The sequence below is a fragment of the Lygodium microphyllum genome, chromosome 14 (genome assembly GCF_053477565.2).
Source record: "Lygodium microphyllum isolate KBCC chromosome 14, Lygodium_microphyllum_v1.1.10, whole genome shotgun sequence".
Taxonomy (NCBI): domain Eukaryota; kingdom Viridiplantae; phylum Streptophyta; class Polypodiopsida; order Schizaeales; family Lygodiaceae; genus Lygodium; species Lygodium microphyllum.
In genome coordinates, this window is record NC_141148.1 from 122358092 (window position 1) to 122384345 (window position 26254).

The window sequence follows — 26254 nt, forward strand, 5'->3', positions numbered from 1 at the left end:
TCCTAGGTTAGGGCGTACCCTACTAACCCGACTTGGTTAAACCTTAAGTTCCTAGATTATATCAATTTATCGGCTGGTCTTTTGCTTCCAAACAATTATTTTACTCAAGAAAGATACTATATTAGGATGATTATTCATCCTCTTGCAAGATAACTTGCATAAGGACCTGCCATCCTCATTGCCAGAATTGGTCATTCCTTGTGATCCAATCACAAGATCATATGACTCTGCACTTGTTGCGTAAGTGTCGCATCGAACTATGAGACTATTCTACTCATCGACGAGCAGAGTCACGAAACAATCTGTTCCTGATTACATTAGGCTGATGTCGTCAGTCCTAGGGTTACAAGTTCCAGCTCGTAAGATTCATAGGGACAAACCCTAGATTACTTCCCAAATACGTTTCACTATCCCTACATTCGGTGAATGTGGGCAAGTATTTAGGATATAGAAGTTTCAGTTTTAGCAATACGTACGATTAGGTCACGTATTAATTCCTAGTGAATTTCTTGGAATTTAACTCATTCTAAACGAGTACTCCGAGGTTTAGGTGTTTAGGTTTGTGCTAATTTTTTAACTCTTGAACATAGTTACGTTAACATTTCATAAACACATGACTCGTTGTCTACATGTAAATTGATTTTTCAACCTTAGCTTATTGATTAAGGTCAGGCATAGGTTAGGTTAATTCCAACTAATCTTCCTATAACTTGCGAACAAAATTCATGCTAAACAACAACCTTTTACTTGATAACTTATGCAGTTGACAAACGATAATTGCCTAGAGTTATGCATCGTAAGAATCATTTCATGCCTTGCACTTTCCTAAGGATTCCTAGCACTTTCCATGATGATTCATTGCGAAGAGGATATGGGTTAATAATGCGATATGCAGTATATACTTCCATGTTTAAACGAGGTATACTATTTTAATTCCATTCTATAACAATGGACATTAATCTAATTTTAATTCATTGCATTGCATAAAGCTATTTACTAGAAATGCATTTATGCTCTCTTTACTTTGCTTGTTTTATTGAAAATATTAATGACTAAATTCATCCATCGTGAGCTAATTTTTCTAAAGCATTTAAGACAAAAAAATGCATCCTATTTCCAACAATTATCCTTTGCACGATTGAGTTATAACAATATCAAATAGAAATTAGGAAGAAAACCTGGACTTGTGGTGAGATGTCCACGTGGATGCTAGGAGACGACCTTCTTGTGGCTGCGCCTTGGGCTTTCTTAGGAGGCATCACGAATGCCATCTTTCCGTGGTGGATGCAGCTTTACAACTCCTTTTTGAAATTCCATCGTGGCTCCCTTTTGCGATAACTTGCACCGTCCGTCGAAAGTAGTTTTAGAAGGCTTCCTCCTTGAAGTAGGGATTTCGAAAGGGGGCGTTTCAAAATATTTCGTGAATAAGACCCATTGAAGCCATGGAAAAGGCTTAATGGCCTTGTAAAGACTCGCACAAACGGGGAATAAAAGGTGTAGAATTCCTTGCGAGGGCTTTTGAGTGGGAAAGGAAGGTGTCAAAAGACCCTCAACACTCTCCTTTCTTTTACGTGTGGGGGAAAAAACAAGGTATGGGAGGGCTAGATGGGTTATTTTTGCATGGCCTAAGGGGGCCGTTAAAGGGATTTAAGATCCGGGAAGGAAGAGTCTTTAAGGTAACATCTTTGGGTGGAAAAAGGTCTTATAGAGCTTCAAGGGGAAATTTGAGGGGGGGAAGGAAAAAGGGCTAAGGGGGGGGCCCTTAGGGGGGAAATTCCAGGGGGGAAAAGGGATAGCCTGAAAGGCTATGGGAAAGGGGGCCTAAGGGGTCCTTAGGGGGGGTTTTAAAAAACACGGGGATAACAAGGACCTTGGGGGGTGAAAGGGGGCTTATGAAGCCTAAGGGGGGAATTTTAGGGGGGTTACTTTCAAAGGCCATAGGAAGGGGGCTTAAGAGGCCACCCTTGGAATCTTCCAAGGCTTCTAGAGGCCTCACGACGGCCACGTGGGGGGGGGAAGGTTCAGATCTCCACGTGGGGGTGGTTTGGAGGCCGTCGATGGACAACGGTGGAAATCGGAATGCTAGGCGGAAGACGGAACTACAGCGGCCTCTGCAGCACTTCCTTTCCACTCATGGCAGCGGCAGTAAGTCACCGACCTCGATCTCTCTCTCCCTTCACGATGCTACAGAGCCTCCTCCTATGGCATTCCTCTTATGGCATTAAGGCCAGCACCTCCCTCCCTTACTTTGCAATACGACGACGTCCTCCCAATCCTTGGCGGCCACCATGGTTTAAATAGGGGAGGGGAGGGGGATCCTCCCTCCCCTGCGTGTCAGCGGGCATGAGCACTAGCTTTGGCAAGCTCCAGCAAGGAGCTTGCCCACCATATTAATCCCCTTTTCCTCCAGCTCAACAGTCGGCTGGAGGAGAGGGAAAATAAGAAAATTTACTTTTATCTAAAGGAGAATTACATTATCTTCTATTGGGCAGTTCACACGAGCCTATGCCTTCGGGATATTACATCAAGGTCATAGAGGTATTATATCTACTGTGCGTACATTGACTGAAGATTTTTATTACCCACATATGGACACTAATGTATCTAACTTTGTTTCTGAATGTTTAGTTTGTCAAAGAGTTAAGAGACATCATGGTAAATAGTATGGTTTACTTATGCCTTTATCTATTCCATCAAGACCATGGGAACAGATTTCTATGGATTTTATTATTGGTTTACCTAATACTAAAGCTAACCATAATATGATTTGGACTATTGTAGACAGATTTAGCAAACAAGCATATTTCATTCCATGTAAGAAAACTTTAACAACATCTCAAGCAATTCAGTTGTTTTTGAAAACTGTTTTCACTAATCATGGTTTACCAAAAGTTATTATTTCTAATTGTGATTCTAGATTCTGTAATAATTTTTGGATTAGTTTGTTTGCTAGCTTAGGAACAAAGATTGATTTTTCATCTGCATTTCATCCTAAAACAAATGGTCAAACAGAAGCTACTAACATTACTATTTTAGAACTTTTACGTGCTTACACTATTTCAAAACCACATACATGGGATACACATCTACATTTACTTCAGTTTGCATATAACAATACTCCACACACAGCTACAAAGAAAGCACCGTTTGAAGTGATTTATGGTTATAGATTGTCTACACCTGTTGCATCTTTATCAAATAAAATTCAGAGTGCTGATGATATTGCTAACATGCACGCTACTATTTTTTATGAAGTTAAAGATATGATTGCCAAAGCCCAGCAATCATATACAAAGCAAGCCAATAAGAAAAGACAGGCCATGAATTTCAAAATTGATGACTATGTTTGGTTAAGAATAGAGAAACGTAGATTACAAAGTGTACATAAAGACCCAGTTGTGAATTTAGCACCTAGATTCTATGGACCATTCAAGATCATACACAAAATCAATGACAATGCATTTAAGTTAGAACTACCACCACAATGGAAAATTCACAACACCTTTTATATTATTGCAATTCTTTAGAGGCCAATTACTTGTACACCTTGTTTATGAAAACCCACCTTTGTAAGATGAAGAGACTGAAATCCTTGAACCTGAAGCTATTATAGATATTGACTTTATGACTACTAGAAGTGGCTGTAGATATTCTAGATATTTGGTCAAGTTTAAAAACCATCCTGTTGAAGAGGCCAAATGGATGCACGCTAGAGACTTAAATGCTTTCCCCACTCTGTTAACTCCACATTGAGCTAATCGCAATTGAGGACAATTGCTATCCCACCCCGGATTCCATGAGGTTTTATGGTGGATTCCATAAACTTTGATTACCGGGGCTCATACACGAAGTGGATTCTTTGTGCAAGAAGTTGATGGGGACGCCTATCCTTTTCAGGCATTTCGTTAATTTAATGTGTACATGGGTGATTCCATAGCGGGTGATTCCACAAAGTACATATTAAATTAATAAACGTTTATGAGTTTAGAGTGCGCACTCGTGATAAATTAAGGTTAGGATTGATTTCTAACCAATTGATTTATTTATGTAGCTGAAGACTACTAGGTATTCACTTTTGTCGATTTAATTGTATTATTTTACTAACGATTGTGAATGCTTCAGTTGATGTGTAGAGATAGTAGCAGTGGCGAAGGAAAGCATTGGAGGATAGCGTGTATTCGAGTTATCACCTATATTTTGATGGGCGCATACCTTAGGCATGGCACCTATATTTTGTCGCGCCTATTTATTAAGGTGTTGGATATTTATTTATTATTTTTGTATGCGCATGGGTGCACGATTATGATATTTGTATTTGGACATTGTATTGGGTATGCCTAATTCCTTCGGCGCCCGCCCATTAGCTTTATTTCTATTTAGCACTAAAGCAAACTCAAAAGCCAAAAGCATGCTATTTTGTTATTTGGGCTATTATTTGAGCTTGAAGATGATTAATACATAAAAATACATGCTTTGTGGAGTGCTCACACAAGGCATGGGGGGAGATTGCACCCAATTGGTCTCTAGTTCATGTCATGCATGCTTTCTACCTTGAGTTTTGTGCAAAAAGTAGAGTTCTTTTGTTCTTGGGGACCCTCCGACGCTCACTACGCGTGCTTATGGCATCCAATCTATGCACCAGCTTCAGCTGACTGACATGAAACACATTGTGGATTTTGGTGGTAGGGGGAAGCTCTAAGCAGTAGGCCAAGTCGCCAACTCTCTTCAAGATGCGGTATGGGCCATAGAAGCGGTGGGCTAGCTTGTTACTGCTGCCCTCTTTGAGAGTGGAGTAGTGGGACTTAGGCACTTTCAAAAGGACCAATTACCCTTCTTGGAATTCCAAATGCCTGCTTCTTTCATCAGCATAGAGTTTCATGTGTGTTTGCACCTTCTGAAGATTCGTTTTGCATTGTTGAAGTAAAGCCTGCATGCAATCCAATTCAGCTTGACTATGAGATTGATCTTATCAGTAAACAAGATTGTAGGAAGGGGAACCTTATACCCATATAAGGCCTCAAAAGGGAAAACTCCAATGCTAGAGTGTGTGGAGTTATATATGCAAACTCAGCCAAGTGAAGCCACGCATCCCAACTGTGTTGTACATCTTGGCAAAAGTACATCAAGTATGTCTCAAGCCATTTGTTCACTCTCTCAATTTGTCCATCAGTCTGAGGGTGGTATGCAGTGGATGGAGAAAGCTTGGTCCCCATGGAGGTGATAACTGTCTGCCAGAAGTTGCTCATAAACTTTGCATCCCGATCATGTACTATGACATGTGGTAAGCCATGCAACTTGAAGACATTTTCCATGAATTGAGTGACCACCTGAGAGGCACTATATTGGACCTTAGTGGGGATAAAGAGGACAGCTTTGGTGAGGCAATCAACCACCACATAGATAGTGTTCCACCCTTTCTTAGTCACGGGAAGGCCGGTGATAAAGTCCATTGTGATGTGAGTCCATTTTTCGTCAAGGATGAGGAGAGGTTGCAAGAGGCCAGCGGGCCTGAGTGTACTATCCTTGTTCTGTTGGCATGGAACACATTTGGTCACAAAGTCCTTGACGTCCCTCCATAATCCTTTCCAATGAAAGCTTTGGGCAATCCTGTCATATGTTTTGAAAACACCCAAGTGACCGGCAGTGGGGCAAGAATGCATTTCTTCCATGATCTTCTACGTGAAGGGGAAAGTGTGTGGGATGACAATCTTGCCATGGGACCAAATAAGGCCATGCTTGAGCTGATATTGGGAGTTTTCAGCCATAACCCCATGTTGTAATTTATGAATTATGTGGTTGAAATGGTCATCTAACAAGTAAGCCTCCTAGAGCTCTTCAACCCAATCATTGTGCAGTTTTGAGATAGATGACACTCTGCATGCCCACATTCGAGAGAGAGAATCAGCCACAATGTTATCCTTGCCCCACGTGTGTGAAATGTCAAAGTCATAGTTCTGTAAGGTTTTCGCCCATCGCCTTTGCTTAAGAGTCAAAGTAGACTGAGTCAAGAAGTATTGGAGGACTCAGTGATTGCTTTTCACTTGGAAGCGGCTGCCATACAAATAGTGGTACCATTTCTTGATGGCATGGAGGATGGCCAACATTTCTTGGTCGTATACATTCATTTGCATCTCCTTCTCATTAAGCTTGCTACTTTCAAATGCAATCACACCATGCTCTTGCAACAATACTGCACCAATACCCCGGCCGTTGGCATCGTAATGAATGGTAAAGAGCTTAGAGAAGTCAGGGCAAACAAGGATGGGGGATGAAGTAAGCGTGTCCTTTAATTGTTTGAAGCTATGATCTGCAGTGGCATCCCAAAAGAATGACTCTTTTTTTAAGCGATCAGTCAAAGGTGCTGCAAGGGTTGCATAGTGCTTAATGAAGCGTCTGTAGAATGAAGAGAGACCAAGGAAGCCACGCAAGGAGGTGGTAGTGGAAGGAGTGGGCCAATCCTTAACACATTGCACCTTTTTGGGGTGAGCCTGTATACCATTTTTGCCTTCAATGTGTCCCAAGTACTCCACAGATGTCTGCATGAGTATACGTTTGCTCTCCTTAGCAAAGACTCGATGCTCTCTCAATATGTCAAACACCCTCCAAACGTGTGTCAAGTGCTCCATAGATGACTTGTTGTAAATGAGGATGTCATCAAAGAAAACAAGCATGAACTTGAACAAAAAGGGCTATAGGATTTTGTTCATGAGATTTTGAAAGGTGGCAGGGGCGTTATTCAACCCAAAAGGCATCACAAGAAAATGGTAATGTCCACGATTAGACCGGAAGGCCATTTTGATCCCATCTCCTGCCCGCATACGAATCTGATGGTAGCCAGAGAACAAGTCAATCTTAGTGAGAAAGCATACCCCTTTTAACTTGCCCAGCAAATCATCAATCCGTGGGATGGGGTAGCGGTTCTTCACTATAATCTTGTTGAAATGTCTGTAGTCAATACACATGCGGAAGGATCCTTCTTTCTTCTTGACTAAGAGGACATGGGATGCATAGGGGGAAGAACTCGGTTCGATGAAACCCATCTCGAGAAATTCCTTGATTTGCTTTGCAACCTCTTCAAGCTCACACTTGGAAAGTCTATAGGGGGGTTTGTTCACTGGCTTGGAAGGGGACTCTAGGTCAAGTGGGTTGTCCACTTGTCTCCTGGGAGGGAGGGATGTGGGCATTTGAAATAAGTCATTGTATTCCTCAAGTAAGGCCTGCAAGGCAGAGTCATATGATACTGTGGAGGGCTGATTAGAATTTTCCTTATTTAATTGCAAAACAAAGATCTGTGAGCATTTCTTAAACTCTTGTTTGAGTTTCTTTGCTGTAATGAGCCGAAAATCAGCATGGTCTCAAACTCCCTTTAGCTGGATAAGCTGTCCATGCATCATAAACTCTATGTAAAGCTAATAGAAGTCCATAGCAATTTTTCCAAATTGTTTCAACCAATCATAGCCCAAGACAACATCAATGGGGCCCATATCTAGGGAAATCAAATCAACTAATGCCACATAATCTTCAGCCAAGCATAAGGGAACTGCGGGACATATATGTGTGCTGATTTCTTTTTCTCTATTTGCTACTTGGACCTTCAAGGGGTGGTGTTATGCCATAGGAATACATCTCAACCGATCAATGGCTGATTTATTGACAAAACTATGGGTGCTTCCACTATCCACAAGGATAAAAACATGCTTCCCATTGATACTACCTTGAATGCGAAGGGTACTGGGGCTACGCAAACCTGTCCAAGCATCCAAGGAGATCAAGCAAAGGGAAGTGAGAGGTGGGTGGGATGTTAAATCAAGTATTTGTGAGGGTGCACCGCTCGGGTCAAAGGGAAACCGAACTTTGACCTTAGCTGACTTGTATGGGCATTTGGAGGCATGATCAATAGTGTACTTATCTCCACATTTAAAGCATAGGCCATTTTTTTTCCGTTCCTTGATAACATTTGGGGAGATCAACGTTGACTACTAGATCCATGGGAAGGTGATGCAGTGGACTGTTTATTTTCAACATATAGATTTTCAGCCATAAAGCTTGATGTTGTCCCAAAAGTTCCCATTTTGCTTTCAACATGGAAGGTAGGGTAAGTGGGTACTTTGGGGTTGTTATTAGGCATAGAAGAGCCTTGAAAACCACCTCCGTATGGGGCTGATCGTGAAGGGATGCGGGGAGGTCCAACACCTTGCTGCAAATGCTCATTCTTACGGTACTTTCTTGCATATCTTTAGCCAGTTAGATTGCATCAAACAGTGCAGTAGGTTTTTGGGCCATGACATCAGTTGATAGACTCAGTTCCAAACCAAAGATGTACTTGTGCAATTCAGCATCGTCACTGATGCTTTCGACATACATGGTCAAGTTCATGAATTGATTGGTTTAGTCACGTACAGTGAGGTTACGTTGGTTAAGAGTGTACCATCTTCTTGCCAACCGTTCTTTTTCCACAGGGGACACAAAAACTTGGACCATATGCATTTTGAAATCTTCCCAATCAATGAACTGTTGATTCTCCCGATTGATATAGCGCCACCAAGTGTGGGAAAAACCTTCCAAGTGGAGAGAAGCAAAAAGTATTTTCTGCTCATCAGTGCAGGGGTAGATGTTGAAGTAGGACTCCAACTTGGACGTCCATTCTTCTAGGTCAGATGGTGAGGGAGATTGCCCATTAAATTTTGTGAGAATGACCTTGTCATGCAAATCATAGGGGCTATGCTGCCCATGAAATCCTTGTTGTCCATGCATCCCGTGGTGGCCATACATGCCCTTCTATCCATATATCCCTTGTGGTGCATTTAGCCCATGTTGTCCATTATAGCCATGCAATCCATGATTGCCACGTTGGCCATTTGTACCATATTGTCCTTGATGGGGATGATTCATATGTGGTGCATGGGGGCTCCTAAGTAGAGCGGGTGAAATTCGACCCAAGGTAGGGGAAGGCCTCAAGTGAATGTTGCCGACATGGTGGATAGGGGAATTCAATAGGGGCTCATCATGCATGTGAGAGGGTTCCCCGATCTCATAAGTAGAAGGGGAAATTCCCTTAGCGCCAAGTATACCCTGAGGTCCATGCGATGGTTCCTTATGTGGAGGGCGTCTAAACTCATGTCTAGAGTCATTGGTCTTCTCTTGGGATGAAGCAGTTGCTAACTGAGCAACAAGAGAAGTGAGCTGATCCAAGGTCTGTTGGGTCTCTGAGTTTGTGATGGCCATGTGCTCGATCGCTTCATCAAACTTAGACATCATCTGGCGGTGGTTGGTGACCATATCATTGTGGCGTTCCATATGACAGAGCTCATGTTGACAAAGGGTGTGATTAAGAAGGGTATACGGGTCTGTTTCAGGCATGTCCTCCTGTAAATCACCATGGTAATCTTGCACCAAGCTTGGTTCCTCATTCATGGAGGTTCGGGAGTCTCTAATCTCCCTCTGGAGTTCCTCTTGGGCCTTACTTTTGCCTTTCTGGCCAGCCATCTCGATGCAGTCCACAGGACCTGCTGTGAATAAGAAGGGCGTAACTCTTAGTAGGAAACTCCGATTGCTGAGGTTTTGGGCTCAAGTTGGAGGGGACGACAGCCTCTTGGAGATGACATATTAACCGTTATGACAGAAAATGATCAAAATTTTCTGTAGGGCTTTTACAGTGGCTGTCCTGGAGCGGTCTGCAACCTATCCACAGTGACCCTAGTGCACAAAAATTGGCATAACTTTCACACCGTAACTTCGATTGGGGAGATTTTTTATTCAAACCAGAGGGGAAAAATCCCTCTTCGAGACAAGCTATAGGGTTTACCCCCAGATTTGGGATAGAATTTTCTGCAATTGGACATTTGTGATAGTCCTGCACGACTGTGACCAATAACATTGTCTATCCCTTGGTGCCAATGTCTGACATGGATAGAGCATAGATCAAGGGGCTTGATCCAACATCTCAATAGCATATTGAGCATACTGAACATAATCCCAAGAATCATTGCATACCCATCAACTCTGCCATTCATGCATAAGTACATTCACTGCCACACATCTTCATTGACTGCATGTACCTCAAGTGGCATACATGGGTGCCATTATCATTGCGGGGTATTCAAGAGGGATCATTGGGGTAGGGAAGTGTGGCTTATGGAAGTACCTACACCTGCAAACAAGTATTGGGCTCCGGATCATCGGGAGGTGGGAAAAGTTCCCCGCGGGCCTAGTTGTGCACCCCTTTAGGGTCTTAAGTGGTAAGGGAGGGTCACATCTCTTTTGTCTTACCACCTCGCCTGGCATCGGCATTTTTTCTCAGTCGGAGTATACATGGCAGACATTTTTACTTAGCAGCATGGGATGCATTGGAAAGAAGACATTGGGCCTTTTCATGAGATGCAAGGAATGATGAGGGTTGGGGTAGGGGCTACCTTGGCAGTCCAGCGACTCACTGGCTACTACTTACCCATTTTACAATGGCTAATATTCTTCCAAGATCATAAGACAAAGTAGGGGTCAATGTCAGCCATTACAATGAAATCCCGAGAAGAGGTATGATGCTTGTATGCAATCTTGAATCTCTCCAACAATGGATTAAGCTCAGCAAGTGGCTAAATTGAGAGATTAAGATCAGAGTGGCATACCTCTTTAATGCTTGTGATGACCTTTGAAGCCCGAATCGTCATGATGCGGCTTGCTCCATTGATGAAGTCCGGTTGTTGGTTGGGCATCCATGGAAGAGTGCTTCAGCCTTCGAGTGCTCTTACTAATGAAGAAGGCTCCCAAGCTTACCCCTGAGCTTGAGCTTCAAGGACGGGAAGCTTCAAGTGAAGCTTTCATGGCTACCCGCAAAGCTCCCATGCATGTTGAGCTCAATGGCTTCATCCGGGCAAGAGGAATCCTTCACATGCTAAAGTGGTTGTGGGATTGAGCTCTCCAGGTCAGAGGAAGCTTCAATTAGGAGAATCCATGGCTACCCCAAACTGTTTAAAATAGTCCCAGCTGCTATCCATCATGAAAGATGATTCCCAGGTCAAAATTCCAAGGGGAAGAGGAAGGGGTATGATGGATCAGTGCCCAGGAGTGCTGGGGAGGTGGAGAAGCAAGAGGAGAAGGTGGGCAGGGGTGCTCGGGGAGGCAGACAACTCAATGCAAAATGCGTCGCAAAGCTTACCAGGTAGGAAATGGCCCTGGGGAGCTTGTGGGAGGGCTGAATGTTGAGGTTGAGGCCTGGGAGCAGCAAGAAGAAGGGATTTAGGGGCAGTCCACCATGGGAGCTTCAAGGAACAGCTTGATGGGGAAGAGAGAGAAGTCTGGAATAAAAAGTAAATGTGGTTTTTCCCTTCTCTAAACTGTTGAAACCCCAACTTGCCCTGGGACTCCTAAAATTTGCATGAAAAGAAGTGACGACCTGCTACTTTAACTATTTTACCTGCAGATATTTCTAAGTCTCCAGCCATAGCTCCTGCTTGCTCCAAAAAGTTGGAGTTAATTGCAGTCCTTCTTGCTGTACCTGTACATGTAAGCTGAGCAACTAGGGTTTTTGGGATTTGAAAAGGAAGAAAGGGGAAAGTGGAAAAGGACCAAAGCCTGAAGCTCTGATATCACTTGTAATGAAAGAAGTTGAGGGGAGAGAGAAAGAGAGCCGAGTAGAGAGAAAGAGAACAAGAAAAAGAAGGAAGAGACTATAAGAGGAGAGAGAAAGATAAAAGAGGAGAGAAAGGAGAAGGAAGCCATGGAAGCTGGAGACGAAGGTGAAGAGTGTGATCTTGATAATAACTAGTTGCCCTAATCTGGGGCTCTTACACCTTAAATACCCCGGTCAGTGTGACGAGGTGTCTAAACCCTAGTCAATGTGTATCCAGCTTGTTACACCAAAGAATGAGATTTCCATTCACTTTTTGAGTTTATATACAAAACCGTTAATCCTTAGATACCCATCCTCTTTTTTACATGATTGGGCATCTTGCCAAGGCCCTCTTTCTCCATTCCCTTCTAATCATCTTATCCCTTTACCCATATCCGTTTAGACTTTACAACTTGCACAAGAGGGAGCTTGGTTCTCTTATAAAAAGATTTACATTTTTTCCCACACTTTCCTTGCGAGAGCCCTCAAAGGTTCTTCCTTATCCTTGAGAGAGCATCCTTTATCTTTGAGAGGACCTCCTTCATCCTTGACAAGACGTCCTCTATCCTTGAGAGAGCCTTGCTAGAATATTCAGTGGTCTCCCACGTTTTTTCTAAGCTTGCCTTCTCCTCCACTTCTCCTATGCCTAGGGGCATAATGAGCTTCTTCATTCACATTTTGACTTGGGCTTCCTCTTTGCTTTCTCTTGGCGGTGTGATTGTTGTGTGTGACATGTTTTGTAACATTGTAACATCATCAATTTCATCATATGTTGTGCTTAAAAGACAAGAGGACCGGTGAATCATGTGGAAAAGCATGGAAACAAGCTCATTTAGGAAAGCATGAAACATTGTCTTCTTAACCAAGGCGACCTACATCATATCTTACGGATCAAGAAAGAACATACTATTGGAAAATACAAGCATCATATCAAAAAGATACAAAACACAATATGGAATTCTAGAACCTTCTTGAATATTTCGTGTATCCTAATTGAATGTTGCATGTATGCTATGGAAGGATTCATGGGGATGTTGTGAGAGGTGGCTTCCAAGTTGTATGTGTATGACACTCAAAGTAATTGCTGAGAAGAGTCCTTCGATGCCTATGGGCAATCCACAGATGCATCTATGTGGTAGGAGGTTATTACAAGCTAAAAAATGTGTCATGAATTCTAGCAGAGTGTCGATGCCTTTGAGGAGTAGAGTTCAAAAAGAATATCCTAGCACCCAAGAAATAGGCACATAAATATGGATTGTGTGCAATAATGACTTATGCAAAGACAAGGCAAAGAGGCAAATCTAATAATGATGAAGCTGTTTCCTTTTCACCCTTCAAGATGCTCAATCGAAGGCATCAAAAGGAGTAAAAGGTGACGAATATTCCAGTCCAGTATGCTTATTGTGGGATGATACTTTTAGAATGATGAAATCAAAGGATCAACTGCAAGCATAGACATGGAAACCTATTGGCATTATTCGATGGACAAAGATTTGAAAATTTTTTCCAATGCAAATTTGGTGGCATTCTATGATCAAAGGTTGGCAGTAGAAAAATGATTAAAACTGAAAAAATTAAAAGGTGTAAAGCCTTAAAGCTTTAAAGCAAGCATAAGGAAATGACTAAGTTTAAAAGCTTAAAAACTTTTCAATTTTCCTTAAGCGTTAGAAAAGCTTTTATGCTTTTCAAAAAAAGCATATACAAGGTATGAAAAAATCTATATAAGGCTATGGAAGAGAAGTGCTAAGGGCCCTATTCCTTGCATTCAAATTGAGCTTGTGAGTGGAGAATGGAGGGTCACACATGAGAGTGTGGACTCTTGTCATGCCAATCGAAGAGATTGAGAATTTGGAAGTTGAAGTGCCAGGTGTTGTATCAAGGTTTTTTCAAGCTACGGGAATATAGTAGAATTGATTTTTTTCAAAACTTACATTTTTGAACATTATGCAAGGTGTGTGATGCTCTACCTAGATTGTGTTTTTTGTTGTTTTCAAGCTATAAGAGGCATTTTCTATTGCTCTTTGTGTGGTGTTTGTATTTTTTTTTTTTTGTGTTTGTGTTGTTCATCAATAAAGTCAATTATCCTAACTGGCACTCCTTAACATCTCCTTATCAGGCTATCAAAGAGGCTTGTCTCGATCACCGCTCACATAATATATCTCTTTTTTGGTGCCCCTGATAAGGAGTGTGCCAAAAAAGTTGACTTTGTTCATGATTTGTGGTTTGATTTCTTGTTTGAGATTGTTTTCTGATGGCTTGTTCTTTTCCTAAATTTTAAGGAAAGAAGGGAAAGGATCCTTAGCGATTCCTTAAAAAACTTGGAGCTTGGATGTATTATCCAACGAATAAGTGACTCAACCCTGAAATTCCAAATTTTGAAATTTAAATTGTTGGATGAAGGTCGTAATTGGTTTGAGGATTATGAAAAGACCCTTAGATTGAGAAATCCTCTTCTTCCTATGGAATATAAAGCAACCAAGCAGGCATTTCTTGACTGTTTTAAGGAAACAAAAACATCCCAGGACCTTTTAAGAAAAATAAAAACTTGCCAGAAAAAAGAAAAGGAGACCATAGAGTTCTTTGCTTTGGAATACACCAGAATTTGGGAGTGATGGAATGCATCATTAGGCCTCGATTGGGTAAGTTACTCATGAATATGTGTGTGCATCACGTGGGTTCAAAATAAGGTATTTTTTAAAATACCATTTTTATGCATTTTTTTACATACAAAAGGGTGTAATATAAAGGGGTTATTTAGAGATTGAATAGAAAATGGTTATATTTTATTTAGAAAAAATTCACAGATAAGGATATTTATAAATAGATCTTGAAAGCACGTGATGTAGAGAATATACATATAGTAACTTCCTTGAGGGCCTTAGAGAGAAAGCATAAAAAATATTGAAAATAAAATAATTTGTTGAAAATTTATAGAGAGAGGTGAGAAAAAAATTGGAAATTGAGAAACCAAGAACGTTTGATGAAGTGTCGTACTAATTGCCATAAAAAAAGAAAGAAAAATAAAGAAAATAAAAAAGAGAGCCATATAAAACACCTAATACTAAAATTAGAGATCAAAATTGGCAAGGGGATGGAGAGAATTATCACATCTTAGAAAGACAAAATGCTCAATTAGCACTAAAGATTGAAGATCAATTGTTAGGACAAATGCAAAACATGAGATTAGGAGCCTTGAGAGATAGACCTTTAGAAAGAGGTAACAGGGGACTAATGGGACAATCCAATCAAGAAAATATGAGAGGTGGAAGAGGAGAAAACAAGACAAGATATTTTCGAAGACTAATGGGGACTTGTTATTCATGTGGGGAGATAGGTCACATAAGTACAAATTGTCTGTATCCACCTAGAGCAAGAGGAGATATGTATCCTTTACCTCAAAATTTGCCTAATAGACAAAATCATTATGGTATAGAAATAAAAGACCAAAATTCTTCTCAAACACAAAAACCTACGAAAGAATAAAAAGGAAAGACCGTAATAAATTGTATTCTCATAGAAAGAAAAGATGAGAAAAAGAAAAATGTAGATATAATGCTAGCAATGAAAAGAAGGAGAAATGTAGAATGAGATAAACCTGAGACTAGTAAACTGGAGAAGAAAGAGGGAGGAAGCTAAAAAAAGAAGAAAAAAAATGAAGGTGAGAAAAAAAGAAAACTTAGGAAACATTATCATACTTCTAATATTCCTTTAGAGGAAGGGGAAAGTGATTATGAATTGAGAAAGGACTTGATGGGTAGAAAAGTAGATATAATCTTTGCACAGTCAATGAAGTTGTGTCCTAGGATGAGAGGACAATTAAAGAAATTAGTAAATCCAAAAGAGAGGGAGAAAAAGGAGGGTAGAGAAGTGACTTGATATTTATCATGTAGTTGATGCTTGGTATAAAAACCACAATATAGGAGAGGCTTATATAGATGGAGGATCACAAGTCAGTGTGATTACACAAGCACTCGAGGAAGCTACTATATGTATATCCTCTACATCACTTGCGTTCAAGGCCTATTTATAAATATCCTTATTTGTGAATTTTTTGTGAATAAAACATAACCCTTTTCTATTCAATCTATAAATAAACCCCTTATAATACAGCCTTCTATATGTAAAAAATGTATAAAAATGGTGTTTTAAAAATACCTTATTTTGAACCTACGTGATATACACATATATTCATGAGTAACTTACCTGAGCACAAGCATGTATAGAACAATTTATAATTTGAATAATTGCACGATCCAAATTTTGGATCAGGCTTGGAAATCATGCTAAAGTGAAATGCATATGAATAATTCAAAATTTGGAAGTCAATGTACATGGAGTTGCAATGAAAATCACTTGTCATGTCATGCTAGTAGGATTGAGTGCATTTCCACTTATCCTAGGTAGGCCTTGGCTTAGAAAGATAGGAGTAATACAAGACTGAGGAAAAGGAATCATAACAACTTATGACTGTAGAGGAGTAGCAAATAAATTTGATTTGGCCTCCAGAAAAGAATTAGTGAATGAGGATGATAGCGAAGAAGAGAAAAGTGATTGTATTGAAGAAGAAAAGGAAAGTGAGGAGGAAAGTTCAGAAAGTGATTCAGATGCTACGGTTTAATCAATAATAATTGAGAAAAAGAAGGAAAAAAAGAAAACATCTTTAGATAACAAAAGAGAAGCCAATAACTCATCTCAAATCATCAATAGTTTCAAGAGTATCTAGAAACATTGAAAAACATAAATTTCATCCTTCTCCTAAGAAAAAGGACTTTTGTTTCTACTAAAGGATAAAGAATTATCTTCAAAGAAGAACTTCCACAGGAAATTTCAAATAAAGTTCAAATTGTAAATGTTAAAACTAAAGAAAATCAAAGAAATATATTAATTGGAGACGATGAAGAAGGAGAACTAGAGGAATTAGAAAATTTGATGGAATGACCACTAGTTTCCACAGAAAGAAGTGAGTTTTAGAGAAAATGTTGATATCAAATAGTCATCAATAAATATCCAGATCTTTTTGCTATACTGAAAGAAGCTGAGGGAAGAGAGAAGGAGAGCTGAGGAGAGAGAAAGAGAACAAGAAGAAAAAGGAGGAAGACTAGAAGAGGAGAGAGAAACAGAGAAAAGAGGAGAGAAGGGAGAAGGAAGCCATGGAAGCTGGAGATGAAGGTGAAGAGTGTGATCTTGATAATAACTAGTTACCCTAATCTGGGGCTCTTACACCTTAAATACCCCAGTCAGTGTGACAGGTGTCTAAACCCTAGTCAGTGTGTATCCCGCTTGTTACAATCCATCCCCACTCGAAAGGTTTTTTCCCTAAAAAACAAGGAGAAACAGAGGGGAGTGATGGGTGGGCTAAGGGAGGGTTGCAGAGTACTACTCAAAGCCCTTGGACAATGAAGAACAGGTGTGGAGAGACTAGGGATAGCATGTAGTCCTGAACCAATCGGTTGAAGTAAACTGATCATAAATTTTGATAGGCAGCTTCACATGGGGCATACTATACGTGGAAACGGAGATTATGACGAGTACTTTCAGCCTATGTAGAATGCAAATGCATGTGATTTGAGTAAGTACAAAAATGTTCTAAAACAGTGTGCAGTGTGCGGGCAGGAAGTGGGCAAGGCAATTTGGAACAGGACCGACTAGTCTTCCAGCCGTTCGGGTTCATGGAGGTAGGGAAATTCATCGAGGATGGTTGCGGGGCGCCAAAAGAGGCTTCTTCCAAGGGTAGGCCTTGCCATTTGATGAGGTATTGTTTGATGGATCAGGATCGTAAGTGCTTATCTCACTGCCCAATGATTGCTTTAGGAACATATTGAGTGATGCCCTCTTCATCGATGGATGTAAGTTTTTCCACATAGTCCACTGAGGAGCCTACAAAGGGTTTCAACTGACTGACATGAAACACATTGTGGATTTGGTGGTAGGGGGGAGTTCTAAGTGGTAGGCCAAGTCGCCAACTCTCTTCAGGATGCAGTATGGGCCATAGAATCGGTGGGCTAGCTTGTTACTGCTGCCCTCTTTGAGAGTGGAGTAGCGGGACTTGGGCACTTTCAAAAGGACCAATTCCCCTTCTTGGAATTCCAAATGCCGGCGTCTTTCATCAGCATAGAGTTTCATGTGTCTTTGATCCTTCTGAAGATTCATTTTGCATTGCTGAAGTAAAGCTTGCATGCGATCCAATTCAGCTTGACTCTGAGGATTGATCTTATCAGTAAACAAGACTATAGGAAGGGGAACCTTATACCCATATAAGGCCTCAAAAGGGAAACTCCAATGAAAGAGTGTGTGGAGTTGTTATATGCAAACTCAGCCAAGTGAAGCCACGTGTCCCAACTATGCTGTACATCATGGCAAAAGTGCCTCAAGTATGTCTCAAGCCATTTGTTCACTCTCTCAGTTTGGCCATCAGTCTGAGGGTGGTATGCAATGGATGGAGCAAGCTTGGTCCCCATCGAGGTGAAAACCGTTTGCCAGAAGTTGCTCATAAACTTTGCATCCCAATCATGTACTATGACTTGTGGTAAGCCATGCAACTTGGAGACATTTTCCATAAACTGAGTGGCCACCTGAGAGGCAGTATATTGGACCTTAGTGGGGATAAAGTGGGCAGCTTTGGTGAGGCGATCAACTACCACATAGATACTGTTCCACCCTTTCTTAGTCATGGGAAGGCTGGTGATAAAGTCCATTGTGATGTAAGTCCATTTCCCTTCAGGGATAGGGAGAGGCTGTAAGAGGCTAGCGGGCCTGAGTGTACTATCCTTGTTCTGTTGGCATGGAACACATTTGGTCACAAAGTCCTTGACGTCCCTCCATAAGCCTTTCCAATGAAAGCTCTCGGCAATCCTGTCATATGTTTTGAAAACACCCAAGTGATCGGCAGTGGGGCAAGAATGCATTTCTTTCATGATCTTCTGCGTGAAGGGGGAAGTGTGTGGGATGAAAATCTTGCCATGGGACCAAATAAGGCCATGCTTGAGCTGATATTAGGAGTTTTTAGCCATAACCCCATGTTGTAATTTTTGAAATATGTAGCTGAAATGATCATCTAACAAGTAAGCCTCCTGGAGATCTTCAACCCAATCATTGTGCAATTCTGAGATAGTTGACACTCTACATGCCCACATTCAAGAGAGAGAACCAGCCACAATATTATCCTTGCCCCGTGCTTGTGAAATGTCAAAGTCTAAGTTCTGTAAGGTTGCCACCCATTGCCTTTTCTTAGGAGTCAAAGTAGACTGAGTCAAGAAGTATTGGAGTACTCAGTGATCGCTTTTCACTTGGAAGCAGCTGCCATACAAATAGTGGTGCCATTTCTTGATGGCCTAGAGGATAGCCAACATCTCTTGGTCATATACATTCATTTGCATCTCCTTCTCATCAAGCTTGCGGCTTTCAAATGCAATCACAGCATGCTCTTGCAACAATACTACACCAATACCCCAGCCACTGGCATCATAATGAATGGTAAAGAGCTTAGAGAAGTCAGGGCAAACAAGGATGGGGGTTGAAGTAGGCGTGTCCTTTAATTATTTGAAGCTATGATTTGCAGTGGCATCCCAAAAGAATGACTCTTTTTTTAAGCGATCAGTCAAAGGTGCTGCAATGGTGGCATAGTGCTTAATGAAGCGCTTGTAGAATGAAGAGAGACCAAGGAAGCCATGCAAGGAGGTGGTGGTGGAAGGAATGGGCCAATCCTTAACACATTGCACCTTTTTGGGGTGAGCCTGTATACCATTTTTGTTCACAATGTGTCCCAAGTACTCCACAGATGTCTACATGAATATGCATTTGCTCTCCTTAGCAAAGACTCGATGCTCTCTCAATATGTCAAATACCCTCTGAACATGTGCCAAGTGCTCCATAGATGACTTGCTGTAAATGAGGATGTCATCAAAGAAAACAAGCACGAACTTGAACAAAAAGGGTTGTAGGATTTTGTTCATGAGGCTTTGAAAGGTGGCAAGGGCATTAGTCAACCCAAAAGGCATCCACTTGTCTCTTGGGAGGGAGGGATGTAGGCATCTGAAATAAGTCATTGTATTCCTCAAGTAAGACCTGCAAGGTAGAGTCATATGATACTGTGGAGGGCTGATCAGAATTGTTCTTATTTAATTGCAAAACAAAGATCTCTGAGCATTTCTTAAACTCCCGTTTGAGCGATGGGCAGAAGCTAAAGTTGTAATATACATCAAAGCCATATATGTGGGGAAATTCATTTATGAAGACATATGTTGTAAATTTAGAACACCTTTAGAGATCTTGTCAAATAGAGGACCAAGTTTTAAGGGAGAATTAATTGATTATCTTTGTGAGAAATTGGAAATAGCAAAGAGATTTCCCTCACCATATTATCCTCAATGGAATTGTCTGAATAAGCGGCTCAATGGTGAGTTAATAAGAATGTTGTTCAAAATAACAAACGATTGTTCTCAAACATGGGACACAGAGTTGCGGAGTGCTTTGTGGGCTTATTGCTTATCAAAGAAATAAAGTACATGTTTTCTCCTTTTAAAATGGTTTATGGAAGAAAAGCCTTGCTACCTATAGAGGTAGAAATATCGGCTCTAAGGATATTTGAAAAAATGAGTGAAGGTGAGGAAAAGAATTATTTCATAGAAAGGTTGATGCAATTACAAGAAGCACAATTAAAGAGACAAGAAGTGTGTGATCATTATTAAAGAAGCCAAGAAATAAATCTACAAGAAATTAATAAAAAAATCAAGAACAAAAATATAAAAAAAGGGGATTTGGTTTTGAGATATAACAGTAAACTGGATCATACTTTTCAAAAGAAAATCCAAACAAAATGGGAAGGACACTCACACGAGAGTTGGAATATTTATCACCGAGTTAGGAACCTTTGGTTGAGTGAGAAAGGTGATTGGGTGAGTTTAAGAGTTGTGAAGGATGGCACCAGTTGTGAGATGGGTTGTTTTTATCTGGTCAACATCTTGAGGACCATCATTTCCTTGAGCGATAGTGAGATTTGGGTGGGCGGAGCAGAGTACAACACTTGATTTGCTAAGTGTTAAAGGTGAGGTTAAGGATTTAATTTAATCAAGGAACTATATTTGCATTTTGCATGATGCACGAGCACATGTAGATAGGCTAGGCACAATTTCTTCAGTAGTGCATGGTTCATTACTTTTATGTGGAGCCTTGCTTGCTTGTTTGCATCAGAAAGATCCAATTTGCATCTCTTTTCAAATCATGAATGATTGAGCATGGCATATTATATTTTCAACAGTATATTTTTTATCAGGACACATTGCATTATGATAAAGCTTTGAAATAACAGAAGTCTCAAAAGGGATCAATGGAATAATGTTTCTTCTTGGAGAACTATGAAGGGGATTTCTGCCAACTAGTGACATTGGGGGGTGTCATGGGTAGATATTCAAAATTTAGAAGGAAATTAAGTGAGCTAAAGCAATGGCTTGCTTAAGAAAATTGAAGGTTGTAGTGTTGAGCTTTATCTTAGTTTTGCCGCATGTGAGGTTGTTATTGATAAAGATAACAGATTTGGGAATAGAAACCAATATTATGAGCATTTTAAAGGGTGGTCAGAGAAATTTGTCAAGTGTGGGATTAAGAGGGCATAATCTTGAGCCTCTTGTTGCTATATTCTACTAGCCCATAAGCTGAAGTACCATGATATGTGCTAGCTAGAGATTGGCTAGTGGAACATGAGAAATAGAAAATGGTGAATGGAGGGGTAGTTATTTGCTCAGCATGTATCGATTTTTTTCTCGAAAGAGTTCAAGATATTGTAGCTAAGAGATTTTGTCATGAGCTGGCTACAATGTGTTAGGTTGTCATCTCTGACATGTGAATATTCAGTCTTTCTTGGGCATTCTACGGGTGTCACAGAAGCTTGTAATATCATCGGTTTCATCATTGGTTGTGCTTAAAAGACAAGAGGACAGGTGAATCATGTGGAAAAGCAGGCAAAAGAAGCTCAATCGGGCGAGCATGAAACATTATCTTCTTCACCAGGGTGGCCAACGTCATATCTTATGGATCAGGAAAGCACATATACTATTGACAAATCGAGGCATCGTATCGGAAAGAGACAAAACACAATATGGAATTCTGGAACCGTCTTGAATATTTCGTGTATCCAGCTAGTTGAATGTCGCATGTATGGTGTGGAAGGATTCATGGGGATGTTGTGAGAGGTCAAGCTGTCGCCTTTTCACCCTTCACGACGCTCAGTCGTAGGCATCCAAAGGAGCAAAAGGTGACGAATATTCTGGTCGAGTATGCTTACTGTGGTGATACTTTTGGAATGCTGATATCGAAGGATGAAGCGTGAACATAAACATGGCGGCCTGCTCGCATTATTCGATGGGCGGAGATTCGATATTTTTTTGGAACGCAGATTTGGCGGCGTTCTTTCATCGAAGGGTGGCGACAGAATGATTAAAACTCAAAAGCTTAAAAGCTTTAAAGCCTTAAAGCTTTAGAGCAGGCAAAACAAAACGATTAAGTTTAAACGCTTAAAGGCTTTTCCATTTGCCTTAAGCGTTAGAAAAGTTTTTATGCTCTTCAGAAAAAAAAAAGCATACACAACGTATGAAAAAATCTACATAAGGCTATGGAAGGGAAGTGCTAAGGGCTCTACTCCTTGCATTCAAATTGAGCTTGTGAGTGGAGAATGGAGGGTCGCACGTGAGAGTGTGGATTCTTGTCGTGCCAGTCATCGAAGAGATTGAGAATTTGGAAGCTAAAGTGCCAAGTGTTGTATCAAGGTTTTTTCAAGGTACAAGAATATAGTACAATTGATTTTTTTCAAAGTTTGTGTTTTTGAACATTGCGCAAGGTGTGCAATGTTCTAGTTGGATTGTGTTTTTTGTTGTTTTTGAGCTAGAAGAGGCATTGTCTCTTGTTCTGTTTCGCGTGTGGCTTGTGTGGTGTTTGTAAAATTTTAAAATCCAGTGTGGGTACGGTTAATGGTTTTGTTTTAGTGCTATGCTATACGGATCCAATGGAGCCTAGGGGAGCCTCTTGTTGCATAGAAGCTTCTTGTGGCCAAGTCCAAGTTCTATTTTTTCTTTACAAGTACTATCTCTCTATGCTATATGTGTTTATGTACTTGTGGAGGCACTACAACAAAAAGACCTCTTAGACGCACTTTTAGATGCGATTTTTGAATATAGAGAAAATCTTACGGGCGTATCTACCCGCCCATCTATTTGCGCGTCTACAAATTCACGTCTATAATCGCATGTATTAAGGAATTTACACGCAAAAATAGGCACACATATACACGCGTGAATACAAGCGCATTAAAAAACTAAAATTGTTATTTATTTTGTGTGTCTAACAGTGCGTCTACCTGGCAAATTAGACGGGCGTATAGACACGCCCATAGACGCACTTTTACAAGCGCCCATAGACGCGAACGGAAAATAAAAAATCTCATTTTAAAAATATATATATTTAATTTCTTTTTTAAATTTGAATTATGTAGCGCGCGTATTTTAGACGCGCTTATAAACGCGCGTTTTTTGCAATTTAGATGCGCGGATAGACACGCAAAACAGAACTGGAAAAAAAAAACCAGAGCGCATGTGGTTGCTTTGTAACCACATGCTCTCTGGTTTTTTTTTCCCCCTCCCATACATCAGATTGTGCATTTGGAAAAAAGGCAATGCATCCAAAAGCACGAGAATTGAAAATAAAAGTCCCTGTATTCATTATAGATAAAAAGCATTTACATGGGGAGTTTAAGTGCAGTAGGCTCAAAGATGGATAATACATATACAAGAAAACAAGGCCATAGAGGAGGTATGATACTCCTCTATGAATGTGAAGAAGAAACATCTTCGCTAGCACCACCATGGCTACTAGCATCGCTATCCCCCTCCTCGCTATGCTCCACATCTGGGTTCGCCTACACACACAAAAGATCAAGGTTGCTTACGTAGATATGGTGGAGAAAAATTTATAATTAGATATACTTTTAATAGGAAAGTAAAAAAAACATACCTCCTCTGGCTGTAGAATCCTCATAGCCCAGTTGTATTGGTCCTCAGTGATGAGACCCTCCTCATAGAAGTGAAGCCATGTGGCTGCGTGGTTATGGCCTTGATGGTAATCTACCTCTCTAGGAGTAGGTATCCTACCAATGATAGTAGTCTACAAAACAATTATTAGAACAAATTATATAAAGAATTGAAAGAAATATAAATTTTAAAAAACTAGAAATCAAAATATACTTACAAACTCTGCCTCCCACGACTCTCTGCCGCCCGATCCATAATGCGACGATTCCATGGTTTCCATTTGGATGCGTTGCGCCTCTGCGTGCTGGCGACTCTTCACTTTCTCTGTTGCTTTCTTCTTGGCTTTCTTCCACTCTATGCGATGGCACATAGGTGGTTGGCTATAGGCTCCATGCCCCTCCTCTTGTCTCCGCAGTGAGTCCCTAGCACGTGTCATGAGGTGGGATCTTTTGTTGTGAAGCAAATCCCTCACTTTTGTGCGTCCCCAATCATCCGAGAATCGCTGACCCTCAAGAATTGGGTACCTCCTATGGACTGCCCTCAACATCTCCTGCCACAAGCCGTTTTTTAAATTTTTGAAGTAGATGAAACAATCTTTATATATCGCATGCATGACGCTCCTCATGTACGCCATTACATCCCTTCCTTCATCATCATGGAAAATGCCACCAGTATCTGTAACTCTATAGTACTGGCATACAGGCTCCTCTACGTGATCTACTAGTGAGGGTGATTGCTTGCCACCACCTAGGCAACCCCCACACAAGCCTCGTTCTCCCCCTCGACTCTCCCTCCTCCCTCTTTGTCGACTACCCTCTTCCTCGCTAGATACACATGCTTTTGCATATGCACGTGCGTCGGCTGACGCTTGTGCTTCAGCCGATGCATGTACAAGTGTTGCATGTGGAGTACCTGCAATTGGAGTTTGGGAAGTAGTGCCAGGCAAAGACGTTAGAGGCATTCCAGACATGATGCTGAACACCTCGTCTGCTGTGGGAGAGCGGCCAAGGTGTCTGGTCATCTCTTCCATGAAGTCTTCCCTACTAGGAAAACCTCCAAAAAATTCATTGACCCCCTTGCCGAACAAGGCCAATGTATCATTCATGCGATCCAAATCCGGGTCATTGCTAGATGAACCAGGATGCGACATCTGCAAAAAAAACACAGGAAAAAGACAAATTTGTTTGCATGCAAAAAATCATATATTACCTTCATCCACATCTAAACATTTTCAAAGAGCCATAATCCTTGATCCAATCCAACATTAATTATGAAAAATCATTCAGTGAGCCTAGAATCATTATGTAAGAGAAGGCTTTTGATGCTCACACATTTTTATTTTCTTCAAGTGTATTTTGCAAGCACTTACTAAGGTCCATTTAAGTAAAACAAAGGTGTGAAAATCCCATAAAAAAAATACATGGATGCTCATGGCACTTGAAAGTGCTAATAATCTAGCTTTCTTTAGACATTGAGCATAAAACTTAAGTGCTAATGCTTCTCATAAATAAGAAATCTCTAGGAGTCCCACTCTCAAATATGGGGTTAAGATTTAACCACTTGGTCAAATCTTTACTCCTTATTTGAAAGTGGAGCTTGAAATATTCCCAAAATCTCTAATATGGTATCGAAAGTATAATGCTACCTAATTCACTACGTTGGAAGGCTAAAGCCTCTAAAAAATTGATCATGAATCAATAAAATTTATAAACACAAACATGGGATTGGTCACATTCATCATTGCAAAAATATATTGTTTAGGTAATGAAAATTGTTTTTTATCAGAGTTGGCCGGCACGTGTATAACCGCGTCTAAATTCAGGATAGACGCGCTCTCAGACGCGTTCCTAAAGTCAATCCTCTGTTCAGAGCGCATGTATATCCGCATCTGAGATGCAGTATAGACGCGCTATCAGATGTGATTTCTAGGTCAATGCTTCTGGCGCGCGCGTGTATCCTTGCGTGTCGACTATAGAATACACGCACCTAGAGACATGACTCTGAAGTCAAATCCTCTTCTGTGCAGAGCGCGTGTATTCTCGCGTGTCGACTATAGAATACACGCACCTGGAGACACGACTCTGAAGTCAAAGCCTCTTCTGTGCAGAGAGCGTGTATTCTTGCGTCTCCGACATAGAATACACGCGCTCTGAGACGCAGCCTCAGACACAATGAGAGAAAACATTGCTTTGCGTCTATCCGTGCGTCTGCACTAAAATGTAGATGCGCTGGCAAACGCGCTCAGTCGGCTGATTTTGGTCCGACGACCGCCATTCATGATTTACAAAATGCAATACAAAATGCAATCATAAATCCTAATACACAGATAGAGAGAAAAAGAGAGAGAGAGAGAGAGAGAGAGAGAGAGAGAGAGAGAGAGAGAGAGAGAGAGAGAGAGAGACAAAGAGAGAGGACTCACCTTGGGTGTTTGGTGTGGCAGGTGGTGGCACTTCTTCCTTCTCCTTCTTCCTCTCCTTGGTGAGTTACTCTCCCTTGATGCTTGCTTGCGGCTTGTTGTCTCTTCCTTTTGCTTCTTCTTCCTCTTGTTCTCCTCTCTCCTGTTATCTCTTTCTTCCTCTCCTTGGCTTTCCTTTTTCCCCTCTTGTGTATTTGAAATGAAAGAAGAGGT